Source organism: Leptidea sinapis, chromosome 12 (assembly GCF_905404315.1).
Source record: "Leptidea sinapis chromosome 12, ilLepSina1.1, whole genome shotgun sequence".
Classification (NCBI taxonomy): domain Eukaryota; kingdom Metazoa; phylum Arthropoda; class Insecta; order Lepidoptera; family Pieridae; genus Leptidea; species Leptidea sinapis.
Window position 1 is genome coordinate 250,007 of NC_066276.1, and position 15,996 is coordinate 266,002.

General features: G+C 35.5%; 1 long non-coding RNA gene across 1 annotated transcript; it reads left to right on the forward strand.

Annotated features, from left to right (window-relative positions):
• The first annotated feature begins 4,482 nt into the window (after nt 1-4,482).
• Nucleotides 4,483-15,450, forward strand: LOC126967003 (uncharacterized). The gene is made up of 6 exons (XR_007729860.1): nt 4,483-4,609; nt 4,690-4,861; nt 7,139-7,193; nt 7,371-7,583; nt 7,731-7,889; nt 13,930-15,450. It is a non-coding gene; the product is annotated as an uncharacterized LOC126967003 (long non-coding RNA).
• Nucleotides 15,451-15,996: the final 546 nt, after the last annotated feature.

Below are 15,996 nucleotides of genomic sequence, written 5' to 3' on the forward strand. Positions count from 1 at the left end.
GCCTCAATTGTACACTTCGAATCATTCGTTTTTTTTAGTAGGAGTTAAAGATGAACTCCAAATCTTTATTCTGAGTTGTAACCACAGTACGAAAGGGTGGTTTTTTAGAGCTCTTACCCCTACTCTTCAATCAACTGGTTTCTCCATTCTTATACAAATATTAGACCTAACTGTATAAGTCAAGAGTCATCAATCAGCGAAGAAACCTAACACCGCGATTTGAAAATGATGTTATCTGCACAGCACCATCTACGGTACAACTCCTATAAATTTAAGGCGATGGGTCTGAGAATTCCGAGAATTCGAATTAGGGGAGGTCGAATTTAAACGCTTGAATTTACAGGAGTTCTACTGTATTTAAAAACACTTACCCCCTTATTCATAATGGTCCGCTAACTTTAAACAGCCGCTAAGGAGTGTTTTTTCTCATTCTGACTTAGGTCAATAGAAGAAGACAGAGTGAGAATTAGCAATGCTTTAAGTTAGCAGACTATTATGAATAAGAGAGTTAGACTTTACCGAGTACGTCGACTAATCAGCAGCCCGTTTCACGCCATTTTCGTACATTGCCTATGTATGATTTATCCTAAAGTAATTCACAGTTTATACTGATTTAAGGCACAAATATTATCTGCATTAAGTGTTCTTTATGGTGAAGTAATTAAATTCAGTGAAAAGTAGTGTTATATTGTCAATAAAACTACCTAAAACACCATAGAGATTTATTAAATTTTAAAACATAAAAGCAGTTTCTGTGGCTAAGCCGTAATAGGTATGTAGATATAGTGTATCGCAGATTTTTATTAGGTATTCAAAAGTTCTATAATTCCTTACAACATTTTATTGTTCTATCTATACCTGTTTTCGCAGCGTTCATCAAGAAAACTCTTTCTTATTTTATTTATTTTTATATATAAATAATGTTTATACATGTACAAAACTTTCGTGTTAATCCAGGGTGTCAGCTTCCTGCATACCAAATTGTATCAAAGTTGGTCCAGCCATTTGCGCATGAAGAAGAAACAAACATACACACACACTCATAAACTTTCACCATTAAAATATTAGTGTGATAACCAATTATATTATACATACAACTTCGCAGACTGCAGATTTATTCCTACTTACTGACACGTATCGTATTATTTTGGCTAATTCACACTATAGCTTTCTAAATTATAGCCTATGTGTTAGGTTTTGAGTTAATGAGCAAGAAGCATATATCCAGACTTTCTTACAAACCTTCGCAACTGCAATTATAACTATAATATTAGTAGGATACCAAACGGCTTCACTACCTCTCCGTTTAACAAAACACTCACATCTACACGCATTTGGTATGGTGGGTTCCGGTGGGGAAGGGGGTTCTGCATGGAATGCGAGAGCTATAAGGCACCCCGCTTTCACGTTTGCGATGGCCAAACAATCTAGTAGGATTTTTTCAGGCCCTTCATAGGATTGTTTAAAGAATTTTGCAAAGTTCGTGCAGTTTAGCTTGCCTTTGGTAACGAGCAAATCACTAGCTTTTTCGCGAATTTCCTGCTCATTCAAGCGTATGCAATTTAGGGTTCCCACAATACCATTGGACAATGGTTCAGGTCCAATAAGCTCAAGAAATATGGCAAGGAAGTGCCATTCTCAGCTAGTTCGTCGGCCAGCTCGTTTTATATTTGAATTTCTGTACCCACTGGGAAGGCAGAGTGATGCAGTTAACGCCAATTTCCCATTCCTGGATTATTTATTATATTAAAACTTATTAAAGAATAAGCTATAGATTTCATTTGGTTTTAATGTATTATGTAAAAATGGGAGGTCTCTAACAAGGATGGCCCTCACTCTTTGTATGCGGTCTGATGTAACTGGCACAAAAGTTATTTTGTGTTTAGTTATATTGGGGTTTAAAGATTCAAACTGAATTAACTGACCACAGTGGTCCGAATCTAATATACTAATTATGTTTTTACTAGTAGCCCTCACATTTGTAAAAATATTATCAATACATGTGGCACTAGTAGAAGTTATTCTTATGGGTGTTCATGGAACATATTGGATAAGTTGTATGATTTAAATAGATTTAATAATTTAATACTTAAAGTACTATTTTCTAAAATATTTATATTAAAGTCTCCACAAACAAGCAGTTTTTTATTTGATTTTGTGGTTTTGAAAAAAAACTTCATCCATAACTTTCTCAAAAAATATCCGCTCAAAAGACAGGCATACAATATTATTTCAATTCTTTTACTTTAACTTCTTCTTCAGTAAAATTAATGACCCTCAATGAATTGCAGCGGTTCTCGTGAACAAGCTACCAACCTGGTAATTGTTGAAATTAAAAATACATCCAAAACTTTTAAGCCAGTGTTCTGTGAAACATAATATATCAATTTTAAAGTTATTTAAATACAATTCTTCTTCTTTCAAGTTTTTTTCCTTTTATACACCTGATATTTTGGTGAACGAGGTTGATAACATGTGGTGTATTTTTAGTGGTTTGATTCACTTTATCTGTAAGTAAACCTTCCTTAAAATTACTTTTCAAGCAAGAGAAAGCCTCTGTTGTCTCCTTATCTAGCTTAAAATACATTTACTCTGCTCAATAAAAGCAGATTGTTCTACCAATATATTGGCCAATGTAGATACCCTTGTGGTATCTGTAGGTAATCAAAACTAGAAATTGTATCTATATAGTCTGACGATGATTTCGAATGGGTGGAGTACACATAAGCACTGTTTTGCATAAAAGCAAAATTTATATATATAAATATATAAAAACATTGCTTGCGTGTAGTGTATTACTTTGGTGTGGGCCCTGTCATAAACAACAAATTCGAAAAGTGAAGTATCAATACATCAAACTTACATATATACATAGAGCAGCAAAGATACAATTTTGTGTCTTCTCTTTGGTTGCGCTGTTGCCGAACCGTGCATTTTGACATGATTTTCACCGTATTTTGACTTAACAGAAGAGAGAAAAGAATATTTGGTTTATTTTTTAACAACTTTCCTATTCTATTTTCATATTACACCAAGTATAACCATACTCAGTATAACGGTGGAATAGAGTTGTTATAAAACACGTCAAAACGTTACGTCAAACATACATATATACACAGAGCAGCAAAGATACAATTTTGTGTCTTCTCTTTGGTTGCGCTGTTGCCGAACCGTCCATTTTGACATGATTTTCACCGTATTTTGACTTAACAGAAGAGAGAAAGCAATATTTGGTTTATTTGTTAACAACTTTCCTATTCTATTTTCATATTACACCAAGTATAACCATAACCACTCTGTATAACGGTGGAATAGAGTTGTTATAAAACATTTTTATTTGTAAGGCCGTTTGAGTTTAGTATCATATTAACCCAGAGGTCTTCATAGCTAGATTTCCACAAATCTGCCTTTTAGAATTTATATTTTCTAGAAAAAGCAATTAAAACTCCACCTCCATCCAATTTGCTCGACTCGCTAGGTTCATGATATCGACGAAAGACATTATATCTATCAATAATTAAGTCATTATTCAATACTCTGCTTTTAATCCATGTTTATGTAACTACAATTATATCAAAGTTTGAATTCAGTACTAAGATATATGACATTAGATTTGTTCATATTCCTCTAACATTTTGATACTAAATTTTTAAAGCTTCAACCATCAATAACAGTTACAATCTTTGATGCTTTTTAAGATATAAAGACTATTTCACAATAAAAAGATATACAAATATACAGAGATGCAAACAAGATTAGAGAATTTTATGATAAGGTGGCCAAATTTTCCTTTGATCTCACTTATATAACGTCGCTTGATATTGCTTTTCGTAAGAATATTACCGTTACACGACCAGACGAAATGGTACTGTTTATTCTTGGCAGAAAATACTTACTGCGGCATATAAATCTTTACCAGTGGAAGACAAGTTCTCTGAAATATAAACTGACTTCTATTCTCCAGATAACTCCAGATAAGATATGTGTTTAGCTTATCGTCCTAGAAGTTAGGGTTATCACCTTAAAAACATAACAAATTGTTTATTTAACTTTATTGCTTACCAAACTAGACAACTCAGTAGAGTGGACTAGTCTACCCTACGTAGATAGATATTGAATAGCTCACTGTTGTATTCATATGAGAGTTGTGTTGACCCACACAAACTCATACACATAATACGAATATTGTTTCTGTATTTAAGCAAGTTGAAAATAAATTCTAATCTATTTTCTATTATTCTAAGTAATTTATTGACTCTTGCAACAATGAAGAAATGTTGGCATTAGTAAGTACGTCACTTATTTGTGATAACGAAAGAGTTTAATTAAGTTTTGTTGTTGGTTACTAAAGTAATGTACATATTTTAAGAATACCAAAATGTATATTTAATTCTAAAAGTAATTAGTATTAGGGAAATTACTTTCTTAAATTATGCAAGACACAGCTTTAATTAAAGTTAATATATGGTATAAATAGAGCTGGGGTATATTTGATATGTCATTCCTTACTTAGATCACTTGAAGAGCATACAGCGTCATATATTTCAAACTATGAGGGGGAGACAATTCTTATTACCTGTGTTACTATACCAAGTTGTTTTCCTTCAAGGTAACTAAAAGTTTCTTCCCGAATTTAAGCTAATCATTTTTTTTGTATATACCGAAATGTACAAATTTTATTTATTTCAGATGTATTCGGCTATCCAGGTGATAAAACCACAAATAATAAAATCGTGGGTGGGCGTTACATCAGCATTGAAGATGTTCCCTTTCAAGCTTTTGTGTTAACAGATACGAATACTTGTGGAGGGGTCATATATAGTGAAAAAATTGTTTTGACTGCCGCACATTGTCTTGTAGAGTATGTGATTTTATTTTAATTATCCGATTTAGTTCTCAATTCAGTCATAACTGTCGCCGAATTAGTCTCACCTAGTATTGCACTACAAGTTTTCATCTGAGTGGCATGATCCCCGGCCAGACTTATGGTCGAGGATGGGAAACTATAATTAAATGAAATAATAATATTTTTGCAGAAGTCATCAAAAAGCCACTGAAAAACCTGTGAGCCTTGTAACCGACATGAAATCTTAGTGAGTTCAAACTAGCTTTATGTCGGGGTCATACTAGTATGCGAGTCGTAGGTAGCTTCAGTACCATACGTATCTGTAAAAAAGAGGGAAAATTAATCGCCCAATCCGTCGCACGCTAAGCGCGCCATCTCTCCACTACCCCTCCCGATTGTTTTCTGTGGATTCCACACACTTTACTCCAGCCACTTTACGGCGTCCATTGTCTTGGTGATCATGGCGATGCCTAGACTGGACCCTCTACCACTGAATGTGTCAATCTCTTATCGCGCGTGCTTTGTGCCAACCAAACCAAGCAATCTATCGCGGTATTCGCGACTAAGCACTTGCCAGTTCAAAACAAACTTACGTTTACATCTGCTATGAGTACGTAGGCTTATTCAAATCATTATTGCGATGATATTTGTAAGTATAAGTATTTAGTGTACCTTCGATTATACTATGTAGGTACACAACAATTTTTTCATGTTATTTGGTTGAGTTCTTGTGGAAGGCTTCGTTATGCTCACTTGTTCGTTATGCGTTCTTTTCCTAAATAATGTTCGAGAGAGGTAATGATGGCTCGTCCTCGCGTTATGCTAGCTCCTGTGGTTGCTGGTTGATCGTGACATCTAGAACTATGCTTCTTGTAAAATTTAAATTTAATATGTAGAAATATAGATGAATTTTAATAATGTTGATATGATGTTCCCATAATACATTATTTTTTAAAGTGTTGATTAATACATCACAATATCTCTCGTGATTTTTTGGCTCGGCATTACAATATCTTTCGAAACACCGCAAGGCCGAGGGATGGAATTTGAGCCGTGAAATATTTTTGCAGTTTATAATGGAATAAAGTTTATTGTTCTGAGAGATAAACTTTTTAATGTAAAGTTATTGTAATAATTCTGAACTGTTAATTTTTTATGTAATACAAATTTTTATATTTGTAAAATAAGATGAAAAAAGCCTAAATACTTTAGCTTCCGCATTCAAAAGAAAATGAGCTTAAATATCATATTTTTAGCACAAAATGACGTCTTAGTTTTAAGTACTTTTAAAGAAACCTGAATTAAATGATGTAAAACACTAAAGAAATCTTATATTTGTATTTTAGGCACAGGGTTCATAGCAGCAGAACCGCACCTCGGACGTCGTCGACGTGTACTGACGAGTTTAGACCTTCATTACCCCAACTTAACATTTTAAAATACTAGAGTTGACTCTTACGGACGTTCCCAATATTCAGTCTATCTCTTACTTGAGATAAAAATTGTAACTATCGTTGACTTTTCTGTCTCAATAAACTTGTCGACGGTAACTCACCATATCCGTACACGCTGTCTGTCAATGGGACGACGTATAATAGCTTACAAGCGAGAGAAGTTTGTATGGAAATTTCAATTCGCGCGTCCCAATATAAGGCGATAAGAATGACTTATCGGGTATATTGGGAAAGCTTCAGATTATTGACAGCTAATTATTGACAGTAGAAGGTAGTAATTTATCTTTATCTGTAGATAGTATATTGGGAACGGGCATTAGTCAACTTACCTCAGTATTAACTCTGCTTGTTGTCCCCCGCCTATGTCATATTGATTTAGCAATACCACGAAATTAAGTTGTCTAATGTGTACATACTTTCTTTTGGAGAGTGTATCAAGCTTGAAGCTTGACAGAGCGGTCGTCATTGTCAAGAAGGTTCTATGTACGAGCTGGCCCGTCTCGATACCTATCCAAAGATGGCGAGTATACGAGATTGCACAATGGAAGATAATTGCTGTTTGATTTTTAGTTCCTTGCGTATCAAAACGTTGGCACGACATTCGGTCCATAATACACGAAGTATCCTTCTCCAGCACCACATTCTTGTGTTTATCTTCTTATCTTCAATCTCTCGCAATTTCCACGTTTCAGCGTTATACAAAAATTTAAGTAAGATAAGCATTCGCATTAGTCTAGTCTTTGTGGCTTTTGTAATGTTTCTGTTTCTCTTCTTGTTATACAAATATAGTATATGTATTTTACCTTTAATGAAATTTATTGATTTTCTTATGTTTTAGTTCCAACATAGCTCAAGTAAGAGTGGGATTTAACAATTGGGGTGATTCGGAAGAAGTAAGTAAAAATTTTATAAATATTTTTCAAAGCTTAACAGAAATTAGATCTATTTATATTTATAAAACTACAAAGAAGGTTTATAATAAATATAATTCATTAGAAACATAATATTGTTTTTGCTTTCAATCTCATCCGAGAGAGTATTCAATAGATTGATATAATATATTATTACAGGAATATCCATACAGGAATGGAACCATGATCGTGCATGAAAAATATAACAATCCTGGAAAGAATACTAATTTTGATTTTGATGTAGCACTCATAAAATTATTAGAAAAGTTAATATTTGATGGTGTTAGAATAGCCAAAGCCTCCTTTCCCGAACCAGGAGAGCAGATTGCTGATGGTACAAACTGCACTGTGTCTGGATGGGGCGCTATAAGCGTAAGAAATACTTATTATTTGCTATATATTTTATCACTTGGGATCGTTGGGTGTGTATTCCTAACATAGCTCCAGTACCAACAGAAATATATTAAAAACGCTTAAGTTATCAATGAGTAATTTTTTAAGAGCTAATTTTGTTTTCAGGAAGGCTATCCAGCCTCTGAGTATTTAAAGGCAGGATTTGTTGAAACAGTAAATTATGAAAAATGTTTGAAATCCTACAAAAAATATCTTACACCTAGAATGATTTGTGCTCTTTCTCCTTTTCCATCTTATAGGTACCGATTTTCGAATGTATGTCGGGTAAGTATACATTTGTATTTATTAAAACATTTTTTTACATGACTTGTGCTAATTTTCTTAAATTAAATTACGGGAAGCTACTTAGGATCTATCACAGACAGAACTATTATTGCGAATAGCTCACATATTGTGTTGATACAGTCGAGTATTTTTTTTTCTGGAATAAATAATAAATTAATCACCATACCGTGGCCCATGAGGCTGTTTCAAAATGTACAAGTAAAGTCGCAAATTTTCATAGGCAAGATAAATGAATTGCTACATAAAAGTTCCGAATAACACAGATTGTGATTCGCACCACTTCACTATTATATTTATATACTAGATGACTTATTTGCTTATTAATGAAATAATTAAAAAAAAAACGATTTCTGTAGGTGGAGCCTGACACCGTTTGTTTGTTATGTATCTCTATGCTCTAACCAAATGAGCTAACGTGACGTAACGTCATAAAATCTTGTATGCTTTGTTCAACTCTCAGGTTGTGGCATCATCTACACAAAACTATATTGGATATCCAATTTCTGCCAGAAAAGAAACGAAAATTGTGGTACAAATTTAATGAATATTCTAAGAAACCAAAAAAGAAATTTCCATGAGTTGGGATTTCATAAAATTGGTTTTTATTTGTAATTGTCGATGAATAAAAAGGGTTTTTCACTATCGTACTGCATTTTACTCATAAAAAATTCGGAATGAAAAACCAAATGGATTGAGCTTACGACTTGCTCTCGCGACGTCCGACTATTGCCTGGTCAGGAGTGTAGTACCTATCCGACGCCCACGTCGTAGACCACCAGCAAACCGCCACGTTTGACACTACAAGTCAGCAGATTGGGATAGGATGCGTTCCATTTTTGTATCTTACCGTTGGTTTTGGCAAAGTTTGTTTCTCTTCAGATGATCCCAGGTCATGGATATATTTATACCACGCTCTGTAGTACCGATCTGTGGCAGATCAGCCCGATGCGTCAGTTAAAGCAGCAACTGACTGCAAAAAAAAAAAAGGCGTATCGAACTTGGGCGCTGGGCCCAAAGGATACAAACCGTAAAGTTCTAAAGAGGAAATATAACCGTGCCTCCAGATATTTAAAACGGCAAATCGCCCGTGCGAAATCGAATCACGGTGACAAAATCAGTGAGCAGCTTTCCAGTTATTCGATTGGAACACGCAAGTTCTGGTCGTTATCGAAAGCTGCTCTTGGTAACTTCAACCAGCCGTCCCTGCCGCCAGTGCACATGAAGAATGACACCCTGGTCCATACGGCAAAAGAGAAAGCCGATCTTCGGTGCGCTCTATTTGCCTCCAACTCGACTCTTGACGACATAGTAAAAACACCGCCGACCATCCCGCGGTGTCAGAGCTCTATGCCTGAAGTACAGTTCAGACAGAAAATTGTTCGGCGAGCTCTTTTTTCATTGGACGTCAGAAATTGGAGCGGGCCGGATAGCATTTCTTCAATCGTGCTTAGAACGTGTGACGCCTAAGCTAACGCGTTTATTCCGGCACTCATATTCAAATGGCGTAGTTTCTGACTCATGGAAGTCAGCCCTTGTCCATCCTATCCAAAAAAAGGAGACAGTTCAGGTCAGGCTAACTACAGTCCTATTATTATAACCTCCCTGCTCTCCAAAATCATGGAGAGCATAATTAACCGCCAACTCATGGTATACCTAGAAGGTCACCAGTTGATCAACGACCGAGATTACGGCTTTCGTCATGGTCGGTGAGTATCAGCTCGATCCATTTGACCGCTTGTAACTCAGAGCAGCTTGAATTGTCGGGGACCCAGTGCTCTGTGAACGGTCCAGCCGTTGGCGATGCGTAGAGACGTTGTTTCATTGTGTGTCTTCTACGCATTTATCAAGAGGAGTCTTCCGAAGAGCTGTTTCACCTGATTCCTGCCGCCGAATTTCACCTTCGCACGATACGCCACAAATTAGGATATCATCCCATCCACACCCATCATCTGGATGTTTGGCGGTACTCCACAGAGCTATTTTAAAGGAACTTCCTTCAACGTACAACAAAGCTGTGGAATGAACTTCTTTGTGCAGTGTTTCCGGGACGATACGACATATCCTTCAAAAAAAGCGCGTACACCTTCCTTACCTTCCTGTTTGCTCACGTGGCTAATGTATCAAACATTAAATAGTAGAGGAGGCGGGGAGTTTGGGAGCGCGTCAGAATAACATAAGTGGGGCAAACTTGCAACTTGTGAAGTACTCCCACAATACGTAAGTACTTGAAGGTAAATTAATTATGTGTAGAAGAGTGATAATTTGAGCGTGAAATAATGAAATGGGAAAGTCACAAAGGTTCTAACCAAAAACTTTCAAACCGTTAGATTGAGGGAATTCCTCCACATAAATGTTAAATCATAGGTCAGGATGACAAGGTCATTCAGATAAACTCATAATTATACAGGTTATAATGAGCTTGAGTATTTCAAAGTCACGATTTTTTTTATATTTTCAAAAATCTGTCATAGCTTTTGGTCACATCCTTATCGTTAGTCTTTTGAATAGGAGCTACAAGTGCGTTCACTTAAAATCTCCTCGCAGATATACGCACTGTAAAAGTTTTTTTCCTATTTTCTTTGGATGACCACCCCCACCATGCAAAACGGCAGATTAATATTTTTCTGTTATCAGAAACACGTGAGGTGCATATATCGTGTGTACATAGATCAGATAAACTTTTATCTTTATAGCATCTACACAAATCCTTCACAATTCAATAGGTGATCACGACACTCGAGTAATTCCCTATTTAGACTCTAGGGCTCCCCTACTATTATATATTTTTTTTTTATATATAAATAATATATTGCAATCTGTCTAGGACGACATTCATCAATAGGTCGTGAATTTATATATACCGGGCTTGTGCGATACTCGTCCATTGACAAGTTCGCTTCATTAAAATCAATCTACAGTAGAAGATCCTGTGGGTTTTTCCTTTTTAACCTTCTTGTTATGGTAACACTCAGGAGGTGCCTTGCAAGTACATTTGGATGGTGCGAAATTCTTGTAATATAAGCTTTCATTTTGTCCGTTATTTCGTGCTTAACTGTTTTCATGTTAAGGTCATGATGAAATCTGTGGTTTGTGTTATACCATGGTGCGTTAACTTTCATTCTTAGCGTCTTTGACTGAAACCTTTGCAGGATCTCAATGTTTGAGTTTGCCGCCGTGCCCCACAGCTGCAATCCATAAGACCATATACCGGGTTTGATGATGCATTTATAGAGAAGCAGCTTATTCGCAAGTGATAACTGTGACTTTTTGTTTAACATCCAGTACATTTTCCGAACCTGTTGTCCCATTGCCAGTCGTTTGGTGAAGATATGCTTATGATTCTCTTGTCAAGGTACATTCCTAAGTATTTTGCCTCATCGGCTTGTGGGATCTGAACTCCATTTAATGTGACTGGTGTTATGCCGAGTAGTGAAAGTTACTTGGACAGATTTTGATTCGTTTGCCTTTATACGCCAATCCTTGAGCCAATTTGCGATCATATCAAGACTATTTTGGAGCATTTGGGTGGCTTTTTCCGGAAACTCATGCGATGACAGTACTGCGGTATCGTCGGCAAAGGTGCCCGTTGTAGTTGCCTCAGAAGTAGGAAAGTCCGGAGTATAGACACTCATTTCACTGCCCTGTGGTACACCTGCATGTATTTCGTATAATGGCGTAACATCTTCACCTTGCTTCACGAAGAAGTGTCTGTTTTTAAAGTACGATCTTATGAACTGATAGAATTTTATTGAAATAGATGTTTTAATTTTGTATAGGAGTCCTTCATGCCACACTCGGTCAAAGGCCTGAGATATATCCAAAAATGCAGCTGTACAGGATTTGATTGCGTTCAAAGGCGATATTAATATGGTTAACAAGCCTGTGGATTTGTTCTATTGTACTATGTTTTTGTCTAAAGCCAAACTGATGAACAGGAATTATATTTCTTTCTTTGATGATTCGCATTAGTCTACTTAGGAATAGAATTTCCATTACTTTTGACAATATTGGCAATAAGCTGATAGGTCTGTAGGATTTAACATCTTCTGGAGATTTACCAGGTTTGAGGACCATTATTTTTATTTTATTTTATTTTTATTTTCATAGCGTGGCTAACAGCCGTTAATACAAAAACATATATCTACATGTTTATATATAGGCCAATTAAAAGCCTCCACAAATAGGTATTAAATAGTATTTTTTTTTTACGTTTTTACAAATGCTTAAACTAATTAAAGGCATTACTATGTACTAGTTAACTACGCTTTTTTGCAATTTAAATTGACTTAAAGTATACATATATTATGTTGTCATTGTATTCGTTTTCTGTGACTTGCAATTATTGCAATTATTTGGGCTACTTTCCATTGTCTCGGCATCGCTGATCTTCTCAGTATAGATTATTGTAAACGTACATCAAGAATAGTACACCTTCGTCTGGCAATTCCCTCATGGCTCTCGCAGTTATCAGATCATATCCAGGTGCCTTATTTTGATCTAGCTTTCTGATTGCTTGTTTTACTTCCTGTTTCGAAAAGCATTTATTGGGGGATCTAACTGATGTGTTTCTTTTAGAAATTTAGATACTGATACAGTCTGAGTAGATCCGTGATCAGGGTTGGGTTGAAATACATTATTTAGATAATCAGCGAATACCTGTGCTTTATCGGAGTCTTTAGTTGCCCAACTTTTATCTGCTTTGCGTATGGGGGGGGGTTCTGCCACAGTTTACGTGCTTTTCGTTTCTGGGCAATCAGTTTCCTGATATTGATAGGATATCTCTGTGCAATACATAGTGTATTAGTGGTTTCAGGTGTAGCAAGCTAAGCAGATTGTTGGATGCAATTGTTAAAGTACTCAACAGCTTCTTCTATATCTTGATCAGTATTAAGAGGTAATTTCAAGTTTAAAGATGCTGCTACTGTCTCTCGAAAGCAACTCCAATCTGTTTTTGTATTATGCAGCTGGCATGGGTTTACAGTTAACGCTATTTTTCTCTTTAGCAATATTTGAACGGGTGAGAGATCAGATGAAAGTTCAGTGATTGATTTACATGCAAAGTTTGTGCTGGCTATACCCTTCACAATTAGGAAATCAATCAGAACTGGTGTTTTTCTTACGTCTGTGGGCCAATAGGTTGGTTCGCCGGATGAGATACAACTAATGTTAAAGTTTTCAACAGCCCTGAGTAACTGTCTTCCCTTCGGTGTTATTGTACGTGAGCCCCAGTAAGTATGCTTAGCGTTATAGACACCACCAGCCAAGAATCGAGGTCCCAAAGAGGTTAGGAATTTCTCATAGTCGTCCTGCTTTATGTTATGTTTAGGCGGACTGTATACTGCTGATACTGTCAATGGTCCTGCCCAGTCGTCAACGACAATATTTGTTGCTTGAATTTCGCTTTTGCAATAGCTTGTAGTCTCATGGTGGCTTATATTGTTTTTATCAGTATGGCACTTCCGCCATGTGCAGTACCACCAGGGTGCATTGTATGATAAATTTTATAAGAATGTATATTAAAATAACTCTTGTTAATGAAGTCAGTCTCTGCTATTAGAAGTATGTCAACTTGATGCAATTCTAAAAATGCTTTCACCTCGAGGGTGTGTTGGGATTATATAAATTGACATTATTTTGTCAACAGCTTGTCACTCTGTCAGGCTATCCAATACCCGGCAGATAACTTTGATAATTGCTTCAAGATCCATCCTATAACTTAAATGGCGCTTATCTGCTAGATAACACTATTGATACATTGTAAGATGCACATGATATCTTTGTTGCAAGTTGCCTATTCGTTACTCTACTTGTACATTGTGAAACAGGGCATAAAATATAATAAAATAAGAGCAATTTATTGTTAAACCAGCCAAGTCAAATGTCACAATAAGTCAAATATACTTAGAACTGTTGAATCTTATACGATAATCTTATCTGGAGATTTAGGATTTTTGAAAATTTATTTATTTAATATTTATTTTTCCGTTAGATATTTAGTTATATTTTTATTTCTATACAGGGTGATTCTGGCGGCCCCATCTTTGTCACTGCTACCATGAAAGTCATCGGATTGACGTCTTTTCTTCGCAATTGCGATTCAGATCAATCTCCTGCAGTTTTTACCAGCTTATTGAATGTTCAAATTAGGGAATGGATAAAAAATCATACAATGAGCAAAAATTAAACCATGAAAAATTTAAGAAACTATTTCCTATATTTATCATTTAATTTTATACGTATCTTAAGTGTGTGTGGCAAAATTATTTAAATTAAGAGCTTCGTTTCACATTGATCCTTCTTAAATTTAGAACGCTTATCTACAAGGAAGATTTTTTGCAAAGTCACAAGTATAACTAATTGTATTTTTATGTATTCCTCTCTGTATTGCATAAATTTACATACTGTCGGTACATGCGTTGATAAATATACTTGACAAATAAATAAGTAAATAAACTTTATACGTTAAATATGAACTTGGTACATTACTTACTGGCTGGTCAAATAATTACGTAAGCTATACAGTTTATTATTTTATTCAAAATATAAAACTGAACATTTATTGGCTCTCTACTTGTAGGTCACTTTTCCTTTTATTTCCCGACATTTAGTGCTGTAAAAGTATTGACGGTGATTGCTTCAAATGAAAGCAATGGGAAAAAATTCAAGTTTCTATAAATCTATAAGGAATGTAATTATAAAATATCACGAGATGGTTTTGCTCGTATCAAAATATAGCCGACCATCTTGCAATACTAAACAACGATGACTTTTAGCACGCTGTGAAGCATTTTGCCACGTATCAAACAACTTCAAATGTTCCGCGTGTACCTAAAGAGAGAAAATTATATCGTCGAGATGATTGTAATATCGTTCGTTGAACAAATATCAAACAAAATCGTTCCAAAGTGCCCAATGAGCTGAAAAAAGAATATTTGATAAAAACCTTCAGCAATCTCGGTACGCACTAGTCAAAGGCGTTTGGTAGATGAAAAGTTGGACGGAAGGATAGCAAGGAAGGTGTCCATGTTGAAACCGCGAAATAATGTTACCTTGCTAAAGACGTCCTTCCAGTTATTTGGACATTCCAGCACGGCAATTACCCAAACCTTATTGTACGCATTGTTAAGAAATTTCTTACACACACAGTTTCATTCTTAGATTGGCCAGATAACAGCCTAACTATGAACCCGATATATTTGGCGGATGTGGAAGAAAAATAAATCATAGCAACTTTTAAGAGCCATTCGACGTTTTTCTAGAAGAATATGTCAAAAAATTAATAGAGTCAATACCTCGCTGTTATAAAGCAGTAATTAAAAGCCATGGACATTCTACTAGCTATTAATCTTAGTTTAAATGCAATAAATAAATTGTTTATTTTTCTTCATGCACTTCAAATTAATGTGATTTATTCAATTCAAGTTTTATATAAAACAATTCTCGAGCAGTTTGATAAATCGTTCTTAATTATTTGTCCAGCTTCATTACTTTTTGAATTTGTCAATAGAGATAATAAAATAAAAAGTGTGTGCAAAATAAAGTGTTAGTGATTTAATTCTATGTTCCTATTCCCGTTTGCTCTATTTTTATTTTTTATTTGATGACAATAAGGGACGAGACGAGCAGCACATTCAGCTGATGCTAATTGATACGCCCTGCCCATTACAATGCAGTGCCGCTCTAGATTCTTGAAACACCCAAAAACACTGAGCGGCACTACAATTGCGCTCGTCACCTTGAGACGTAAGATGTTATATCTCGTTTGTCTAGTAATTTCACTAGCTACGGCGCCCTTCAGACCGAAACATTGTAATGTTTACACATTACTGCTTCACGGCAGATATAGGCGCCGTTGTGGTACCCATAATCTAGCTGGCATCCTGAGCAAAGGAGCCTCCCACTGGTCCAATTCAAAAATTCAAAAGTCAATTATATTCATTTGACGCATCAAAATTTAATATTTTAACATTACTACCGATATACATATTGTATGCAAAGTACACCTTAGCTATAATATATTATAATAATATGACACCGATAAAATGACACTGCGCCTGTCACTCTGTGATAGGTTCTCAACGTGGCG